The sequence below is a fragment of the Xiphophorus couchianus genome, chromosome 23, assembly GCF_001444195.1.
Source record: "Xiphophorus couchianus chromosome 23, X_couchianus-1.0, whole genome shotgun sequence".
NCBI lineage: Eukaryota > Metazoa > Chordata > Actinopteri > Cyprinodontiformes > Poeciliidae > Xiphophorus > Xiphophorus couchianus.
The window spans coordinates 1661832-1683589 of record NC_040250.1 but is presented as its reverse complement, the minus strand read 5'-3'; the positions used below and the strand labels follow the sequence as shown (position 1 = coordinate 1683589).

At 40.4% G+C, this 21758-nt stretch overlaps 1 long non-coding RNA gene across 1 annotated transcript in view; it reads right to left on the bottom strand.

Annotated features, from left to right (window-relative positions):
• Window positions 1-21356, bottom strand: part of LOC114138722 (uncharacterized) — a 63166-nt gene extending 41810 nt beyond the window's left edge. Inside the window, exons 1-3 of the long non-coding RNA XR_003594278.1 lie at window positions 21235-21356; window positions 20759-20802; window positions 19947-20074 (exon numbers count right to left, since the gene is read on the bottom strand). This is a non-coding gene — a long non-coding RNA (uncharacterized LOC114138722). The remainder of the gene's footprint in view (window positions 1-19946; window positions 20075-20758; window positions 20803-21234) is intronic.
• Window positions 21357-21758: the final 402 nt, after the last annotated feature.

The following is a 21758-nucleotide window of genomic DNA, read 5'->3' as shown; positions in this document are numbered from 1 at the left end:
ATGAACTGCATTTCTTTACCCTCAAGCATGTAATAAAAGACTCATAAAGCTGATAAAAACCTATTAATGTGACATTGTGCTTACATTGTGGTTCTGTTTGCTTATTGGATAAAAAGTAAATTTTCTCTTGCATGACTACATTAATTTTTATTGTTTTTAATAGATCAATTTGTGATCACAGAATCTTACAATTGATTGGCAAACAAGCTGAATGAATTAGGCTTTCTTTATGTTAATTGCATTTTTATGATTGTGAGCAAATACATTAGACAGACACATTTGGTTCGTGGGTGTTCCACCAAACAGATCTGACGGTGTTGGCGCTGAGCCACGCCGTCAGGCTGGGGGTGAGTCAAAGGTCAGCGCAGATCACCAGATAACGGCTAACAAATTGCCATGATGCCTCGCACTCCTGAATGATGCGCAGGGAGGGGGTTCATGTGGAGGACGGGTCCAGATAAACTGAAAACGAAATAAGGAAAAACTCTAATGACGCCACCCTTTAAGTTCATGTCTAATTTCATGTGAGTGACTTATAATATTTGAAATTTACTGAAACTGGAAGCAAAGATTTATTGATGCAGCTGTCCGTCATTAACTACTGATGTTAGTTTATACTACAGCTTTAGCTCAGATAAGACCTTTCATTCACCACACATGGTGCAGAAATGGTGGAGCAGGGGGGTCAGCAACACGCCCAGACCCGGCTAATCACTGCCCATTTTATTTTTTTAGACCTTTAAAACTGTTGTAGTTCTTGCACATTAATTTGATGTTTAAATCTGAGTTTTCCACTCAGAATCAAATGGATTAGGGGTCTTCAACCTGTGGCTCCAGAGTCACAAGTGGTTCTCTGGACCATGCACAGTGGCTCTTAATAAATTTTTTAAAAAGAGCCACTTTTTTTTATTAAAAAAAAGTTTCTGCACTGCAACTAATGTTTTAAATATGAACATTATAACTTGTCTAAGTTTCAGCAGTTTTCCTTGAATAATTTCCAGAGTGATAATAAATGTATCAGTAACATTTTTCTTGCTATTAAGTTAGAAAATATTTGTGTTTATTCCACAAATAAACACTCCAAAGAAGAAAATGTATTCATCATCATAAGTTTCATGATTCTTTTAAGAATTTATTTTAAACTCAAAAATTATAAATAAACTGTGGGTTTATTAAAAATGACAAATTTCCTACTGTAGATATTTTTTTTAAATTCAAAAGATCAGTAATGGTTGTGGCTCTAAATGAGTTTTATTTAGCCAGAATGGGAATAAAAAGGATCTTGTGTGTAACCAGACTCAACTAAACATGCTAATGTTGGTCTGGCACTTCAGAAAACTGAACCGGATTAAAAACAGCAGGAGCAAATAGTAACAGAGCATCAGGTGTGTCACATGTTACAATTAAAAGAAACAGAACATGGACCCTGGATCCCAGCTGCGGACCGTTTTGTCAAAGTGTTTCTACTTCTGAATAGATTCAATTTCACTTGTTTTAAAATACAAATATAAATACTTTTGCTGGTGCTTTGACTTTGCATCAGTAAATTGACAGACAACTTGAAGCATACAGAGACTGTACAGTAAACCCAAACATGAAAAAATGTGCAGCTATGAAAAGTGATCTGCTATCTGGGCTCAAACATGGAGATAGTGTGTGTGGATACAGCAGGGTGGCAGACTCTGCAGTGACCCTGCCTCAGAACGGCACGTGTGTTTGTGGATCTAAACTAAATGAGTTTCCTTATTTTAGCTGCTGAGCTGTTTTTTATTTTATTCATTTTAACTTAAGCAGTGGTAGAAATGGTTAATCTTGGCTATGGCTGACACTAGAGCTGTAAGTTTCTAAATGTGTCATCTTCCCAGCAGCCATTTTGAAAATAAACAGATAAGTTCCAGCTGTACTAGAGTTGGCCTGTGGAGAACATTACATTTTCCATTTTCCAACAGTATTATCTTAGCTTTCATCTGCTGGGAGGTCAAACAGTAGCAGTGGAGAGTCCCATGTCTCTTTAAATAAACCGCATTGTCTGATGATGTTTTAATGGGCAAACCTCCGTCCCCTGGGCACTGGCCTTTCTGACTGCTTCAGTCATGTAATCTGCACGGGGCACTGAGATGTAATTGCTGTGTACATATCAGCCTTTTCTCCAATTTCTGCACTGCAAAAACTGAACGGTTAAATAAATCCTCCTGGCATAAGTACAGAAAACAAGCAGCATTTCTGTATAAATCCTTCATTCTTTCATGTTTTACTGTAAACGTTATCAACCCCGAGTGGCACACACTTGTGGAACAGTTAAACTTATAAGGGAAGGGGAAAAATTAGCTTGCCCCTCTCTTTCTACCCCTCACAGCTTGAACTTTGACCATGATGCACTGTGAAGCAGACAGAAGATATATATCTAACTGCTCAAACTGGGCAGAAAATGTAGAGAAGGAGCCTCTCTCTCACACCTTTCTCTGCCTTGTTTTTTCTTCCTCTGTCTCACTAGCTATTTAGTTTAGACAAATGCATCATCATGCTATCCACACAAAACATAACCATTTTCTACTTATTTGAAAATAAGTACGGTAAATATTTCTCCAACACCACAAGATCACCATTGACTATTGCATCGAGTTTAGTCCGTTCTACTTTTGGTCTGAAGTGCACAAGTTTGTGAAAAATGAAGATCAGGTAGAAGATAGTAGATTTACATTCTAATGTGTCGTGATGGCTCCTCTCCGAGGTACAATATGTAACATGCATCCAAATAAAACATTCAAGATGTGAAGCATGTGAAGCAGTAAATCACAACACAACTTTTTTTTTAAAAATCCTCTTTGTATCAAAACATCCAAGTCCAAAGGTAGGGCTCATTTTCACACCTGATAGTCCTGTGGACGTCGTTCAATTGGGGAACAAAATTATAACATTTCCAGCTGTTTCCGTTTGCTTTCACACTGCATTGTGTCAAATAATCCAAACCAGTTGAAACACCTGTTCCCCTCCTGGCCTGTGGTGGCGCTGCACCAACAACCACAACAACCACTGTATTTTTAACAAGATCTTTCAAAGTGAAGGACCAGAGTTAATCCTTCAGATTGAGTTTAATTTTTCAGATTAGTTTTGAACACTAACAGTTTGATGTGGATTGATCACAAAGTTAATGCTACTGATGAATAAGGATTTATCCAGAGGGCCAACTTAGAAATAAATAAAAAAATTTACTAAGTAAAATTTTAGTCACTTTTGAAAAACTTAGACCAATCCAATTTTGACCCTGATTTGTTGAATCAGTATTTTAAAAGAAGTATTTTTTACAGCGGTGTCCAGGCTTATGCATTATGTCCCAACCTCTTTATTCCCACATAGGGCTCCAGTTCCAGTCAAAACAAAGATGTCCTCTAACCAATCAGACACCACACAGACTCAGCGTTTCAGAGAGAAGAAGCAGAAACATGTGGAATTAGGAGATGACAAAGAGCTCAAGACAGGAAACTTTATTGAAAAAACACAACAGAGGATGTTCATAAGTTTGAAAGAATGAGATGGAAATGCAGACAACTCCCACGTTTTCCTTCTGAGATTAATGAATTTCTGCTCAGAGGAAATGCTTTAAGAAAAGGTAAAAATGTCATCAAACAGCGGATGTGTGCGTTTGATTAGTAATTCAGACCAAAGCTTTCTTTGATAAGACAATATTACAAGAGAGCTCAATGAAACCGCTAATGAGCGGCTCAGCTAACTCAATCTCGGTCCAGAGCATACAGTCATCAGATTTTCTGGGCGTTGAACTCTAATTGGATTGTGGAGACATAAAGAGACCAGGAACATTTACCGTTCAGTCATCAGGAATTCATATCTTAGACAAATTTGCCAGCTTGCGTTATCATTTGATGAAATTAATTATTGATGAGAGAGAAATGTTTGTCATTTCATTCTTCTGCTCCTATACAGTCAGAGGATAGATGCTGGAAAAATTCTTGGTCCTTTCTGTAATTTCCCAGTTTGTCTCAGTCGCCCTCAACACCTGTCTCTTATTAGAGCGCTATGAGCAACCTTTGACTCGGTGCACAGGAAGCGCCGCGGCGACGTGCCGGACCGTCTAGAACCAGTCTCGGGCCGCCACTGGGGAAGAGGCCTGATGAAGATGTAAAGTAATATCCCAGCAGTACATGAGGTCACTCAGACCCCTTTTACAGTCAACATGAAAAAGGTTCGAGCGGCGGTCACGAGACAGGGCTGGGTCTTTGTGATTCAACAGGGGTTCATCAGTTCAGAGAGCATAACGTGAGTCAAGCTGCTGCTTCAGGCCATTTCTAATCTAATTAAATAATCCTGCATCAATTTATTGACTCTTAGAGACACGCCTGACCCGTAAAAACTGTTTGCCATCCATCCATCCATCCATCTTCTTCCGCTTATCCGAGGTCGGGTCGCGGGGGTAGCAGCTTCAGAAGGGAGGCCCAGACTTCCCTCTCCCCAGCCACTTCTTCCAGCTCCTCCGGGGGAATCCCGAGGCGTTCCCAGGCCAGCCGAGAGACATAGTCCCTCCAGCGTGTCCTGGGTCTTCCCCGGGGCCTCCTCCCGGTGGGACGTGCCCGGAACACCTCACCAGGGAGGCGTCCAGGAGGCATCCTGACCAGATGCCCAAGCCACCTCAACTGGCTCCTCTCGATGTGAAGGAGCAGCGGCTCTACTCTGAGTCCCTCCCGGATGACTGAGCTTCTCACCTATCTCTAAGGGAGAGCCCAGCCACCCTACGGAGAAAACCCATTTCGGCCGCTTGTATCCGCGATCTCGTTCTTTCGGTCATGACCCAAAGCTCATGACCATAGATGAGGGTGGGAACGTAGATCGACCGGTAAATCGAGAGCTTCGCTTTTTGGCTCAGCTCTCTCTTCACCACGACGGACCGGTACAGCGCCCGCTTGACAGCAGACGCTGCGCCAATCCGCCTGTCGATCTCCCGCTCCCTTCTTCCCCCATTCGTGAACAAGATCCCGAGATACTTAAACTCCTCCACTTGGGGCAGGACACCCCCCCTGACCCGGAGAAGGCACTCTACCCTTTTCCGGCTCAAGACCATGGCCTCGGATTTGGAGGCACTGATCCCCATCCCGGCCGCTTCACACTCGGCTGCGAACCGATCCAGCGAGAGCTGCAGATCACGATCTGATGAAGCCAAAAGGACCACATCGTCTGCGAAAAGCAGAGATGAGATCCTGAGGCCACCAAATCGGATCCCCTCAACACCTTGGCTGCGCCTAGAAATTCTGTCCATGAAAGTGATGAACAGAATCGGTGACAAAGGGCAGCCCTGGCGGAGTCCAACTCTCACCGGAAACGAGCCCGACTTACTGCCGGCAATGCGGACCAGACTCTGACACCGGTCATACAGGGACCTGACAGCCCGTATCAAAGGGCCCGGTACCCCATACTCCCGGAGAACCCCCCACAGGGCTCCCCGAGGGACACGGTCGAACGCCTTCTCCAAGTCCACAAAACACATGTAGACTGGTTGGGCGAACTCCCATGCACCCTCCAGGACCCTGCTGAGGGTGTAGAGCTGGTCCAGTGTTCCACGACCAGGACGAAAACCACACTGCTCTTCCTGAATCCGAGGTTCGACTATCCGACGGACCCTCCTCTCCAGGACCCCTGAATAGACCTTGCCAGGGAGGCTTAAGAGTGTGACCCCTCTATAATTGGAGCACACCCTCCGGTCCCCCTTTTTGAACAGGGGGACCACCACCCCAGTCTGCCAATCCAGGGGAACTGCCCCCGATGTCCATGCGATATTGCAGAGTCGCGTCAACCAACACAACCCTACAACATCCAGAGCCTTAAGGAACTCCGGGCGGATCTCATCCACCCCCGGGGCCTTGCCACCGAGGAGCTTTTTAACCACCTCGGCGACCTCGCCCCCAGAGATTGGAGAGCCCAACCCAGAGTCCCCAGGCTCCGCTTCCTCAGTGGAAGGCATGTTGGTGGGATTGAGGAGGTCTTCGAAGTACTCTGCCCACCGGCCCACAACGTCCCGAGTAGAGGTCAGCAGCACACCATCCCCACTATAAACAGTGTTGGTGCTGCACCGCTTCCCCCCCCTGAGACGCCGGATGTTGGACCAGAATCGCCTCGAAGCCGTGCGGAAGTCTTTCTCCATGGCCTCTCCAAACTCCTCCCACACCCGAGTTTTTGCCTCAGCAACCGCCCGAGTCGCATGCCGCTTCGCCCGCCGGTACCCATCAGCTGCTTCCGGAGTCCCACAGGCCAAAAAGGCTCGATAGGACTCCTTCTTCAGCCTGACGGCATCCCTCACCGAAGGTGTCCACCAACGGGTTCGAGGGTTGCCGCCGCGACAGGCACCGACAACCTTGTGGCCACAGCTCCGATCGGCCGCCTCGACAATGGAGGCACGGAACACGGTCCACTCAGACTCCATGTCCCCCACCTCCCCCGGGACGTGTTCGAAGTTTTGCCGGAGATGGGAGTTAAAGCTCCGTCTCACAGGGGATTCCGCCAGACGTTCCCAGCAGACCCTCACAACACGTTTGGGCCTGCCAGGTCTGACCGGCTTTCGCCCCCGCCACCGGAGCCAACTCACCACCAGGTAGTGGTCAGTGGACAGCTCCGCACCTCTCTTCACCCGAGTGTCCAAGACATACGGCCGCAGATCCGATGAAACGATGACAAAGTCGATCATCGAACTGCGGCCTAGGGTGTCCTGGTGCCAAGTGCACATATGGACACCCTTATGCTTGAACATGGTGTTCGTTATGGACAATCCATGGCGAGCACAGAAGTCCAGCAACAGAACACCGCTCGAGTTCAGGTCGGGTGGGCCGTTCCTCCCAACCACGCCCCTCCAGGTCTCACTGTCGTTGCCCACGTGAGCGTTGAAGTCCCCCAGCAGAACAAGGGAGTCCCCAGGAGGAGCACTCTCCAGTACCCCCTCTAAGGACTCCAAAAAGGGTGGGTAATCTGAACTGTCGTTCGGCCCGTAAGCACAAACGACAGTCAGAACCCGTCCCCCCACCCGTAGGCGGAGGGATCCTACCCTCTCGTTCACCGGGGTAAACCCCAACGTACAGGCGCCGAGATGGGGAGCAACAAGTATGCCCACTCCTGCCCGACGTCTCTCTCCCTGGGCAACTCCAGAGTGGAAGTATGTCCAGCCCCTCTCAAGGAGACTGGTTCCAGAACCAGAGCCATGCGTCGAGGTGAGACCGACTATTTCTAGCCGGAACCTCTCGACCTCACGCACTAGCTCCGGCTCCTTCCCCACCAGAGAGGTGACATTCCACGTCCCAAGAGCCAGTTTCTGCAACCGAGGATCGGACCGCCAGGGTCCCCTCCCTGTTTGCAATACTGGAAAAAGGGATAAAATGCAGCTTGAGTACCTTAAAGGTGTTTATACCTCCTGAATTTCTTCTCATTTTGTCACATTTATCCCTAAAATTCATTTTATTTTATTGGCACCTCAAGTAATAGATTAGAGGGCCAAATGTGGCTTTTGGCCTTCCAGAATGGCTCTTGTAATAAGAAAAATTAATTTGTGTAATTTTTGCATGGAACATGTACAACATAAGGTAACCAATGGCACAAGTCTTTCAAAAGTAACAATGTTTTGTAACTTCAAATCTTATTTTCCATATTTATGGACAAAGTTTATTCTAGAAAATTAAGATGTTTTAGTTCCTTTGTAAAAGTTAGACGTCCCATTTTGTTGCAAAATCTGGAAATACAAATAAAGTTTTGTTGAATTTCCTGAGCTTTCAAAATAAAACATTTAATTTAGTTATAAATTGATTTTTCAGCATTATGGAAAATCATAAGCATCTTCATGTGACTGCTTTACAACAACACACATCTTCAGAGCCGTGGTAGTACAGACTGCTACAGGAGATTCTTCCTGCCCACAGCTGGGATGGGAATCTCTGCAACACTTTTGAATTATTGAAGGAAACCTGTAAGTAATCTCCTCTGCAATCATCCACAGTAGGACACAGCAAACAAGTGGAAGGCAGATGGAAGCTTTACGCTTCAGAAATCAGTGATGTTTGTCTATAAGTTGTGTAAAACGACAAAGTTAGGAGTCATTTAATCACTAGATGGAAGAAACGTCCCACATGGGAGGTGATTCACCCTCACAGTCATATTAAGCTCTCAATGCTCGTCAATGTTGGGGAATTCACAAGCAGCCTAGAGGAAATAAGTGGAGGAGGGGCTGCAGAGGGTTCAGGCATCTCTGTGAATCACGCTGCGTAGAGTGCAATCGGCACACTGCCCTCCTCTTGACTCCCCTATAAGATTTACTACAACAACACACTTTCCTGTCCTAAGCACAGTCAGCACCAAGATCCACATGGCTGAAAAATTCAAAAAGAAGAAAGGAGTGTGTACCTACAGTAAGAAGATAAAATCTGAGAGGGGGAGTTTCTTCCAGCCCCTGGTTGCCCTCAGAACTCCTCTATTGTTGTTAGTATAACTGTGATGACAAAGATAATCTTTGTTATCATTATTATTATCATCATTCCCCCGTTTTAATTAATTTTCCCCGAGGGCTCAGAACAGCAATGAAAACCAGACAGCGAATGGTTCTACTGGACCAAAAAACGATCAGCGCCAAGGTCCAAACCCGGTTCAAGTCAGGGTTAACAGTGCCATCTACAGTAGAGACAAAAGCAGTCCATCATGTCTCAGGAGGACATCAGACCAGTAGACTGTCACAGATATGAAGCATTCTGGGGACATTATGGGATTTTCAGCATAAACTAAACAAAGTCTGGTTTCTTGTAGAACAATCTTTGCAACTACAGGTTCTGGATCTATACACATTTAATTAAAATGTTTCCGAGATATTTCTTATAATTGTTATATTTAAAATAATTTGACTAAATGTTTTTAGTTTCAAGCTCAAACTAATCACTTTATAATTACACTTGTTCTGGATATTTATTAGGACAACTTCTTTGCTAAATTAACTAAAATCCATATTTTACACTTCCTGATATGTTTTTAAAACTATTGATGAATTTCATACATAGATGCTTCAACTTATTCTGGAATGACACTCGCTATTAACATTCATGAGATTTTAATTAATGTTGGTGCGTTTGCAATTTTGTTTTTGTTTTATCAAACAGATAATTATGAATGAGATCTTGGATCAAAATGTATAAATAAAGGTCAAATAAATAAAATACAAATCTGTGAAACCTAGAGAAGTTGTGGAAAAAATACTTAATATTGTTTTTTTATGTAGCGATTTATCCAAGGAAAGAAAAAAATAGGAATTTGGTTTTGATATATTTGATCTGACCTGATGAAACTATTCAGCTTATGGTGAATAAAAAATACACAGATCAAATACAAACCCTTGATTTTAAAATGCTATTTTTATTCACCAATGCAAACTTTTTATTATTTTCCTCCAATACAAACAAATGTTCTCAGTAAATAAAAAAAAAAATCCAGAAACTTCTCTCATCATGACTGGTAAATATATTTCTAAAGATATGTTTAATCTTGTTAAACGCCACAAACCTCTTCATTCCTGACTAACTTTGCACATCGGTGCCAGAGCCCTATTAATAGAGATTTAATTATTTGTGCTGACTAAGACAAAACCTTGCTGTTTATCCTCAGTCTTCTCACCCCTGGCAATGGGCTTGTAAATATTATCCTGTTTTCTGTAATCCAGCGCACAACGCCACGCTCGCCCACTTACCGGAAGCTCCGACATTTACTTCGGGATTTGCCAGGGCTTGGGCTAGAGTGGCTGTGAGAGGGAAAGTGCTAATCTACACAGCAGAATCAGGATTAGTGTGGTGAGCCAGGTGACCCTGGCCCGATACGTTACAGGAGAGGACGGCCCACGGCCCGCGGGACGCAGGCGAGCGGAGGGGATGGGGAGGGTTCCCCCTAACACTGAGGCCGTCTTATTTCTCTCCTTTTATCTCGCTCTTTCTCCTGCTGTCTCCTTTCCACACACTTTCTCATTCTGTCTCAAGGAGCCTTGATGAGAATTCCACTAATCATCTGAGGATTAACAGCGACTCAGACAACAGCACTCTCACACATACAAGACATGTGTGGAGCTATTTCTATATGTCAAATATGTTCTGCATGATTGCAGTAAGAGATTGCATCTGCAACAATATAAATCATGTTGGCCCTGTGCAAGTCTTGTATGGAATTTGTTTTATTTTTAATTTTTTCCCATTGCTTTCTTTCTCCTTTTCTATAAAAGAACAATCCACTCAATGCAAACCTTGTTTTGATGCAAAAAAATGGCTGTTAATATTTTGTCAAAGTGCAACACTAAACTGTTGACTAGTCATTAAGGAATACTTTGATTTTTAGCTCAATCAAGCCCTGACCTGCAGGTCAGAAAATCAAGAGCCCAATCTTTTTCTGATTAGTTAAAGCAGGGGTGTCAAACTCCAGTCCTCAAGGGCCGGTGTCCTGCAACTTTTAGATGAGCCTCTGCTGCACCACCTGAATAGAATAATTAGGTCATTAAGGCTCTGGAGAACTGATCTACACAAGGAGGAGGTATTTAAGCCATTTCATTCCAGTGTTTTGTACCTGTGGCACATCTAAAAACTGCAGGACAGTGGCCCTTGAGGACTGGAGTTCAACACCAGTGAGTTAAAGCATCTACCAGGTTGCTCTGACAACGACTTGCTATAGTGTGCAAGGTGCTAGTGAGCAAAGATGACTCAAAGTTAGTTATGCTTAGTAAGTCCCAGGAGTTTAAATGAAATTAGAGGAAACAGAGAAAGACATTTAAATCTAACTTCTTTCTCTGACATATCAAGACTTACAGTATGTAGTTCACTGAGGAAGCAAGAGAGGAAGAGTCTCAGCAGATAACAGAAAGGCTGAACAAAGCAATGCAAAGTTATGTTTGTTGTCCTTTTGGACTTTTAACTTTGTCAGGAAACATGCTGGATTTGGAGATCTCAGTATTAAGGCCTGAAGGTGAAGCCATGTATCCATGGAGCTGTGAGCCATGATTGCATCAACAGGAATGAGCCTGGAAGCATCATGTTCATCCTGAGGAGAGGCGCCCAAGTCTTTGGGAACTAATGTCCTGCTACTTCCTTTCTATGTTCACACAAAGCAGGCAAATGTGACCCAAATCTGATATTTTTGCCCAAATCAGACTCGTACTTGACTTTTTTATGGCGGTCTGAACGGCCCAATGCCAAACTTTTCACCACTCAAAAAGTCAGACTTGTGCCACTTTTTATGTGGTACTAAATCTGATTTGTATCCGATAGTTTTCAAAGCATCTGCCATCTGAAAGGTCATGTTGCATTTTATCTCACTTTTATGTCATTGATGCGAGAGATGCATCACAATTCTGCACCAGAAGAAGCGAGACACAGTAAATCCTGACAAACAACTGAAGCATTTAACTTTCTCTTTCATTAGCCTCCTTCATCTTGTTATGATCTTGTGACAATATTGTTGTCTCCTATTGCTCAACATCTTTAAAATAAACCATAGACAGCAGCATCCTTTACTACCTCTGTAAACAGAGCGCTGCTATGTGACGTCTATGTTGTTCTGCTTTGGGGTCATAAACTTCTCAGAAATCTGAAAGTGATTGTGGTCAATAGTATGAATGTACACGCAAAAATATAAAAATAAAAAAAAAAATGGAATCGAGTATCATGACCTGCTGTACGAACGTAGCCTTAGCTGCATCAGCTGGTAACACGACATTAATCTTCTTCAGGTGAGTTGGAGAAGAAATGCATCTAAAGTTGCAGGAAGGTAATTTTGCAAGTTTATAACTTAATTTGTGGATTAAATACATGCCACACTTTTCAGATTTTCATTTGCACAAATTTTGTTTTTAAGTTTCATTGTGGTGCACTACATTGTGTTTGTCTCTGACATAAAGCTAAATGAAATACATTAAACTTTGTGGTTCTAGCATGATAAAATGTGTAAAATAATAAATTCACATTGCTACGCCTGTATGTGTCAATTTAATCTTCCAGTAAGATAAAACAAGTTATAAAAACAAAGATAACTCACTGCTGGCTTACAATAAAATTCGTTGGCATTAAAATTTCATTCATTTTGTTGACGACTTATTTTCTTTCAGGCCGTGATCGGCCACCCATACAGACGAAATAAAAAAATAAAAAATGTATTTAGATCAAGGGTGTGTAATTTCACCCCAGCTGCAGCAAGTTAATTTCAAAAGCTCTGAAATTATTATTTTTTTCCATCTATTGAATCTCATTGACACAAAATGTCCAAAAAAAAAAAGAATTGATGACAATATATTAGAGGCATCAGAGCTAAGTGGCTTGCAGTTTTAGTCTGGTTAAGTACATTCTGGCAGCAGTCTTGCACCGTCTCGGAGACAGGTTGGCTTCCCAGCCTCCCACAGTTTTGCTGTAATGAAGGAGCTGTCTTACCCAAACAAACAGGCACTCTGGAGAGGTACCTCAACTGCCTCCTTAATCCAGGAAGTCTCTCTCATCTCCACACAAATGGCCCTGCAGCACATTACAGTGCCATCCATCAGGTAAACCGCAGGGCGACGTGCGGGTACGCTTGCATCATACTGGAAAAGTGAAAACGCTGTGATGGAGGAGGACATCAGGGCTCCAACACATGATTTGTTGACATGTCTTCATGTTATTCTTTTATTCAGATTAATTTATTTTTATTTTATAAAATCTTTTACCAATTGTTGGTTGATGCAGATTTAGGGCTGGTTGGTTCTTTTGATTATGTTATCTATTTTTAAGATGGTTAATATATTTATAACTTTTCATAACTACAAATCTAGTAACAGTTTATTGTTACTGCATAAAGTAATATGTTTTTGCATGTTTTTGTTTCAGTGTTAGATTTTTTGAAAAATAGCTACAAATCTGCTAAACTGCATTGTTCTAACCAGTTCATTTTTCTGAGTTTTCTCCTTTTTGTTTTCAGTCCAGGTTTGGTTTCACTGGATTAATTTGTCAGACATGTAAAGAAAAACAGTGAAGAATTTACAAAAAATATAAAATAAAATAAAAATTCTTTAACAATATATCTATTTTTTTTACTCAGATAAATTTTAATTAGAAATGTTTTTGACCAATTCTGCAGATGAAACAAAACTCTGTCTTTGTAGAGCTGCAGACACGCAGAACATGATCTAGTTGCATCTGTTGCTGGGTTACATACTGAAAAAAATTATCTCCCCCCATAAATATTTCATAAATAGTTCTTACAGTCCGTTTGCTTTAGTTTTTTTAATATGTGGAATGTCTGAATTAATTTACATAAAAACAACAAAAGAGAGTTTTATGATGTGATGTTTACAAAATAAAGAACATGAATTATGATTTTCATTATAACTTCAAAAACAAAGTATTGCTTCTTCATCCTTCACTTAAATCTGAGATTCACAGCTGAGATTTTGACAGATTTCAGAAAGTCGATGATTTGTGAATTAATGTTTTGACTTTTCCATCCACTGTTAGAAAGAAACCAAAACAATAATCATCATTTAGTTGTGGACATAACTAGATGAAATATAAAGTTTAGTTTTACTATATTCATGTAATTACAAACAAAGTTTTCCTGTGTTTTTAATCAACCGTTTTATTTTTCAGGTCTGTGTTTAATGGGAAAGCTGTTGTCTTCTTGCTCTCCTGTAAGTGAATTGTTGTCTCTCACTCTGTGTTAATATGCGTATGTGCTAAATTGCCAAGCAGTTTCCCATTACTATCAGTTACCCTGAGGCAGCTTTTGAGCCAGTTGCTAAGAGCTTTCATCCAACAGTGTTGATCGTTAATACTGATCTGTACATTTTCCCAACTAAAGCTCTTATAAAGAGCTAAGACCATAAGACTGTGTTTGCGAGTCTAGAGACTATGCCAACAAGGCAACAAGGAGCTGGAAAGAATTGGAGACGGAGCACGCAGCCGCTTCAGAAAGCTAAAAACAGCTGTGTTTTTACAACCACTGAAACACAACGCTCCAAAGGATTTTTTTCCCATTGGCTACCCATACTGCACCTGCCATTTCCATCACAGCCATGTGGTCACAAAGGGAGCAGTATATCTGTCAACAGGATCAAGTCCTCAATAGACCCCGCAAGCCACTCAATCCTCCAAGACACCCCCTCCTGTGGCCCCAACAAAGCCTCCAAACCCCTCAACCTGGCCATTTCAGCCCAACTCATTTTACTTCCTGTCCGCTGTCTGAGCGTACCTGAGGAGCGCAGCGTTACCACAGCAGAGGTTTTCAACTTTACGCTACTTGCTGAATTGTCAGTACTATCAGCATCATTTCAGGTATAATTTATTCATCTCCACTTTTTTTATGTGCAGTAAATTAATATTTAATCAACATAAAATTCTCCTAAAAACAAACTTCAAGTACAGTACAGGCTACATAAACTCCCACCAAGTTGGAAAACCAGACCAGATAGTGACATGAATTAAATAATTTAAACAGGATTATGAATAAAATCACACCAAATAAAGCAGAGAAGTTTATCTTTGGTACTGTAACTGTTTGCTTCAGTGAAACCATCCAAGCTTACATCGATAATGTTTTTAACAGTCCAGCTCTGGATCAAACTAATAAGGTTGAACTCTTTGCTATTCCATTTTAATTCCAGTTGGAAGCCATACATTTAAATGAATCCATTTCATCCACCAGTTGTTTTAAGCCACACCATTCTTTAGCTCCATTTAAAGAAGACAGAGTTAGGAAATAAACACTACAGCATTTTCTTCCGACACATTCAGCAGCGTTTAATCACCAGACAAGCAACGCTGCCAAACATTCTGCCCCACAAGCGCCACTGCTAATGAGACAGAAGACACATCACTGTTACAAAACTAATATGACTGCAATTGAAATATCTAAAAAAAAAATTACCCAATAATAACATTACTTAGCTCACATTACATACAGAAATCCTGCAAAGCTAACAGTCTTTGATTAATAGTTATGACCACTACGGGGTTTTCACTGAGAGCTGAAAATTATTTCCTAAGCAATCAGTTGACCCGTTCGTAAAACAATAGCAATAACAACCTACCCACAATGTTGGTACCACAAGAGAGAAACTATTTAAAAAGTAATCTAAAGATGTCACAGGACTTACTGTTCCAGTTTTTCCCCAATGCTTACACTTTTATACATGTTTTTTTAATACATCAGTCTACACAGCAAAATAGGAAACGGTGTTCCAGCAGCTCAAAAACGGATTCAGGATTTTAAAACATCTTAAAAATAAGAGTAGTTGAACATACGTTTGGATCGTGACTGGTTCAAATTCTGTCTTTAGGTCAGACTTAAAGACAGAATTTAAAAGTGTCAGGTGACCAAAGATGGAGAAATGAAATATGAGTAAGCTTGTAAAGAAAGTTGTCATCGTGGCTCAGCTCTGAGCTTGTGAGCATTAAATAGCACGAGTCTTGAGTGATTTTCCTGTGTCCAACTCGAGTGTCAGCATGGGGTATTCGCCCTCTGAGACAGAGACGCAAGAGAAGATGAAGGAAACTGAGAGACCGGGTCGACCTGCTGGGGATTAAGGACGGGTCACAGTGGATCAGCTATGTCTTCCTCTCCCATAGAGGAGAGAAAACAAATATTAATCACCTCTAGCACTTCACACAAAGGGCCCCAAGACACAAGGGCAGGAGAGCCAGTTGAGGAGACGACACGGGCCTCGACAACTAATGAAAAGACCTCTTATGGGCTTTTCTGTGGTGGGCCCATGATCTCAGGACACCTCACTGTGGAAATGTGTTTTCAGTGTTTGAAGGCAAATTTAGTTGTTCTTCATTAATATGCTGTTGAATATTCATTCTTTGTGGATTAATGTCCATCACTGTGCACAATTTATAATCCTGTGAACTTTTTCACATTTTGTAACTTTGGTATGTGGAGTAGCTTGCCATGGGATGTTTAATTGTTTATTCGTTTAATCTCCATGAATATATGTAGTATTAGGGTTTTTTAAACCATGTTCATTTTATGCCACAATTCTGGACTACTTTGTGTCAGCCTGTCGCATACTGTAAAAATACATCGAGTTTTAAGGTAGTACTGTGACAAAAGGAGGTAATAATCTGCACTTATTCTGTGCTGGATATCAGGACAATATTGATCCAAACAGCAAAAAGCTCTGAAGGTGACAGGAAAGACTCTCTCATCTTCCTCTCGCTGCAACACAAACTCGTCCGTCCTCTGTCCATGAGGCAACTCACGAGTGACAACAACGGACCCCACCTGGCAAACTAGTGGCGGTGCCATCTGGTTGCGACCAAGGCTCGCCATCCGGCCCGCAGTCGGTACCCAATGTGCCAGTGTGGTGTTGTTTAATGAGCGCATATGAGCAAACATTTGACTGCCAGGTGGCGTTGCAGCCACGCCACGCAGACCAGGCGGGGTTCAGCCACTGCCGTTCAAACCCGGGGGCATCAAAAGGGGGCCTTGGATTTCTAAAGTAACTAAGCCATAATCCACCCCCTTATTGGTCCCATTCATATTGAAATACATGATCAGAGGAACTGCAGAGGCCCTAATCTTGCCAATGAGCGGTCCGGCACAGCTGCAGGGATAAAGTCAGAGTATGAGACTGCCAGTATATTAGAAAAACTCAGGCCTCACTGATTGGATTAGGGGAGACGAGGGAGGGGAAGGGGGAGAAAAGGTCTCAGGGGTGAGGAAATGTCATCTTCCACCATTAGCTGCAGCGTGGTGGTCTCTGAGAATCAGACGCCGGGACAGACGCACTTTTGAGGGTTGTGCAATCTACAAAAGAGAAATCGGAGGGGGCGCGAGCAACAAGAGAAAGAAAAGGAAAGGCTGAGTGTGCAGTGATGGGCCTCGATAGCACCTCCCAGCCACCTAATGTGATACCAACTCTGGTATTAGCAGGGCAGTTTTTAGGAGGAAACAAACTAGAGAAAGAGAGAGAGAAAACTAAACCGGGCATTAGCTGTCGACTTAAAGGTTTGTTCTGGTTCCTCTGGTAGGAAGAGCCGCCCCGTTTAAGTGCGATTGAGCGTGGCTTAGACGGGGATCATTGGTTATCCTCTCGACTGTTTTGTTTTGAGGTTTCTTTTCTGTATTTACTGCGAGAAGTAGGAGAAGCCATTTTGTCTAACAAAGCAGGAGCCAAATATTTCCTTAGTTGTGCATCTGGCTCAAAAATGTAATTTATTCATTTAAACTGGCAAACACAAACTTCTCTGCTTATTACAGTTGCACACACGATACTGTTTTATCCTTAACACAGATTAGAAAAGAACAAACTGTCAAATCCCTTCTGTAATTTTAGAGAGCTCATGCATCAGTCGAGGACTCCGCTCACCAAACGTTACAGGCTGTTACTGCTGAGCTCCAGTAAATCTAATAATATTGACCTTTTTCCCTGTTTTTACATATTTCTTACATCACTGACTTGTGATCTGACATCCACACACATATGTCTTAGAATGCAATTAGAAATGTGGATTTTAAACCATCTTTCATGTACATTTTTTTGTATATTTCAGCACATTTTATTTTGGAAGATAAATTAAAAAAATCTTAAAATTTATGCAATAAAAACAGACTATTATAAGGTAAATTTAAGCATAGTGTTATGTAGAAAGGGAAGTGTATATATTTTTCTTTAAAATGTTTGATTTTAATGTTATTTTAGTTGAATTTTAGATAGTGAGACAAAATATTCTGAAGTAATTTTGACTAGAAAAATTTAAATGTTGCAAAACAAAATAAAACAATTCAAAGTTCTAGTTGCCCCCCAAAAAAAAAATTTAGTAACTGAAAAAATATATATTTTATTCATATTTATTTTTCAGTTACTAAGAAAAAAAAAGAAAAAGAGGAAAAGATATATTTTCTAACTCAAAACAAAAAGAAGACTGTCACTATATGTGAAAGATTATAATTATGGCTGCAACTAGCGACTGTTTTAGTTTTTGACTTTTCTATCGATTACTCTGAGAATTAATTGATTAATCTGCTAAAAGATATTGGCATATTACAGAAATTTAAAGTGTGTAAGGCTAAAATGTTGATTTGTTTTTGAATTAATAAATTAATTGGATAATTAAAGATGCTTCTTTTTACAGAATTTGAACATGATGAACAACATATTTTGAGGAGCTTTGGATCTTTTTATTTTAAATGTAACATGCATGTTTGTACAGTTTTGGTTTAATTTCTACTCTGAGTTTGTTGTTTTAGCAATTAGCCTTTTTACATTCTTTATACCCCAGTTAATTACTAAATTAGTTGATGACTATTTCAACAATTGATTTATCAAGATCAATCTGATTATTAATTTCTCTTTCTAATTTTGTTATCATGCCATTAATGTGAGAGACACCTGAATGCTTCAGATGTGCACAAAACCACAGGTGGGACATTTTTAATTAGACAATTATAGTTTGTAGTCAACAAAGTTTTGCTGCTTCTCTTTTTAAATAAAACTGTCTCAATCTGATGATTCAGCAAAAAGGGAAAAATTATAATTTAAATAAAAACTGATTTAAATCTAATCTCTACAATAAACAGGGCGTTTTAGCTATTTGCATCGTAATAAAGTTATGTGATACATTTTACTTTTTGCAGTAGTAGTATAGTTCCATTGTTTGTTTTTTGCTGAATATTGATAGAAAACATAAAAACATTATTGACGTATATTCAACAAACTACTGTAACATGTTATAACTATGGAAGCCCTTATGTGCCACAATCCAACAAAGCGCATTTACCAAATCATTTGTGAGTTATAAATAGAATGATATTTAAAACAACTTAATCTAAAATGCAATATAAATGAGAAATTAATTAAAATTGATATTTATTTAGATGCAGAAATGTAGTTTCTGTAAAATAATACATCATTACTGCTATATAAGGCAATGAAATAATTAAAAAATGAAATATATGTGGAAACCAAATCATTAGCAAAGACTACTTGTTAATTACAGATATAATCAATAATATATTAATTTATTTTGAATTTTGAATGACAAAGCATTTTACAAATAATTGCTTTATGTTTTGTGAAGCTTTTGTATTTTCACAATTAGAAGAATTTCATCCTTCCGTGTAATAAACAGCTGCCCTACAGCTTCAGTGTCACTTCTGACTTCACTGAAGGTTTGAGAACGCTACATATGAACATTATGCTTTATATGAGTTCATATGTTTTTTGATGAAGTGCTGCTGGGATCATTCTGTTCTAAAACTAAATTCAGCCTCAGTCACTCCGGGCTCCATGAGCCTCGATCCACACAGGGATCTAGTTGATTTAGAATCCTGCTGAGAGAACGGATCGATTGCCAAATACTAAAAGGTCCAGGACAACAATGGTTGGTCTGGCGTCAGACATTACTACTCACACTGTGGCTCGTTCTTTCTGCAATTTGAAAATTATTAATGCCAACAGGTTTACTGTAAAAATACACAGAACCCCCGTAGAGGTCCCATCTGCAAGCTAAGAACTAAAGATGCAGCTGATAACGTAAAAATAAAACAAATTGTTTATGTGATTCAATCAGATATCAGGATGTTGTCAGAAATCTTATTGCATTAATTAGAAGTGTTATAATTTTCTGTTTTTCATAGATAAAGCATGAAATTCCTGGTCTGTTCTTTGTAACCGGCTGACGGACTGCCCTGTAGTTCTGGACTGACGGGTTTTCTGGGTTGAATTCATTAGAGCCACATATGTTCGGCCTTTTAACATTTCAGAGATTTTGCTCTTTATGCCTTCCGTCTGTTGTTCATGCTAATAGACAGGCTGAGTATGCCGAACTTCATTCTGCAGCTACAGTGATCGCGGTGCGTTTGCTGACAGCTGGGTTTTTATCAGGAAGCACCTGCTATCCCTCCCCATCTATCTGTGAGGTGGTTTCAATTTCTCCATCGGAAAACTCCTCGCTAACAGGTCTCCTTACTGGTGAGCGGTCCCAGAGCCATTCATCTCTTTGGAACTGGAAACATCCAGGTTCACCGGTGAGTCCTCAGTCATCAGCTGAGTCGCCACGGTCTGGCTGTCGATGTCACAGTTGTATATTCTTACAGGCTGAAATAACAGAAAGAGCACTAGTGAGTGAAAGAGTGAGTGTTGAATTTGTTCACCATGTTAACTCTGGAGTAACACTTTAAAAATACACATTGCAAACAGTAGAGTAATAGCACAAGGATCAAGTCTTCAAGCAGGCATGAATGACACCATAATGGACTTTGAAGTGGACGCATTAAGTGATGTTAAATAAGAGTTAAATTTGTCATTTAAATAAACCAAAGAACATTTCAGGCTTAATTTACAGTCACTTCAAGCAACATCAAACTTTCAGCAAAATCAACAAAATAAATCCTGACTGATTGCCCTCTTCATGGTTGACTTAAATAAAATAATTGTGTTATCTTTGCCCCACACAGGTGTTGTGATTCACCTTTTGTCTGGCAGTTTGTTTTCTCCATGGCTTTTTGTTTTATCTACAATCCAAAATTTACTTGAATATTTCAAACAAGCTAACATTTGTCAAGGTATGTAAACTCAATGAACTGGTTATTTTTATCAGAGCATTTTTCATACTATGAAAACACCAAAGATTCAGCAAACAAGAAAAAAAACAATGAGTTGAAGAGTTTTTTGCAATTTTCTTTATTATTTTGAAAGTTCAGTTGTGTCCTCTCAGGGCTTTAAACCAATCTACAAAAATTATTAATTAATTAAAAGGGAGGAGGGAAAAAAAGCTCCTACCAGCTAGCCATCGGTTCGGTTCTGTTCAGAGAAAAAAACCTGACCTGTGAAAGGCCAGAACAATAATCAGCAATTCAATCATTAATTCAAATCACTTTATCAGTAAACACAAATAAATTACACACATTACATAACTAAGCAAGCAGTTCAGAGGCTTCCAAAGCAGTATTCCTTAGGAAAACTCACTAATATTACTGCGCAGTTATATCCAAAGATGCTACTTCCGGTTAGCATGCCCATCAAAAAGTATGTCAAGAGTACTGAAATAAAAGACAATATCAATTCGAAATCATAGCCGAATAAGACATTACATTAATTTGCACGTGCAAATTAATTCTAAATGTTTAAATTAAATTTAAAATTTGAAAAAAGTTTTCTGAATGAAGTTCCGCGGTGGCAGCGCCACAACAAAGGATTTTAAGCAACTAGACAAAATCAAATACCGCTACAAACAGGAGAAAAAATACAAATCTTACAGGTCAGTCAAGTGTAGCCACATGTTGTGTGATGGATTCTGAAGAGCCACAGAGCAGAATCCAAATCTTCATCTGGTGGCAAAACACACGCGAAAAAAACGCCAAAGCTCTCGAAGTCAACTGACTTCCGCCAATCAGTGACGACCAATTCGGTGAGGGTTTATTGATCATGTGACATTTCTTAGTTGTTTTTTTAAAATGCATTCTAGTAACGTGTAACAGGCCTTTTATTTCCACGATGCACAAAGATAACCAGTGTTGGATAGTTACTTTAAAAAGGTAATTGGTTGTAGTTACTAGTCACATTTCAAAAAAAATAAACAAGTTAGTTAGGTAGTTTCAATATTGCACCATTTACCAGGAAAGTAACTATTGTATATTTAAAAAAGAAGCATAAAAGCATTCAGGTTCACCATGTAATGAAGCTTCACAATATGTCCAAATGTTCAATGGACACAAGCAGAAAACATTAATTTACACTACTGAAACATTATTTTCTACATACATAATAAAACACTGATCAC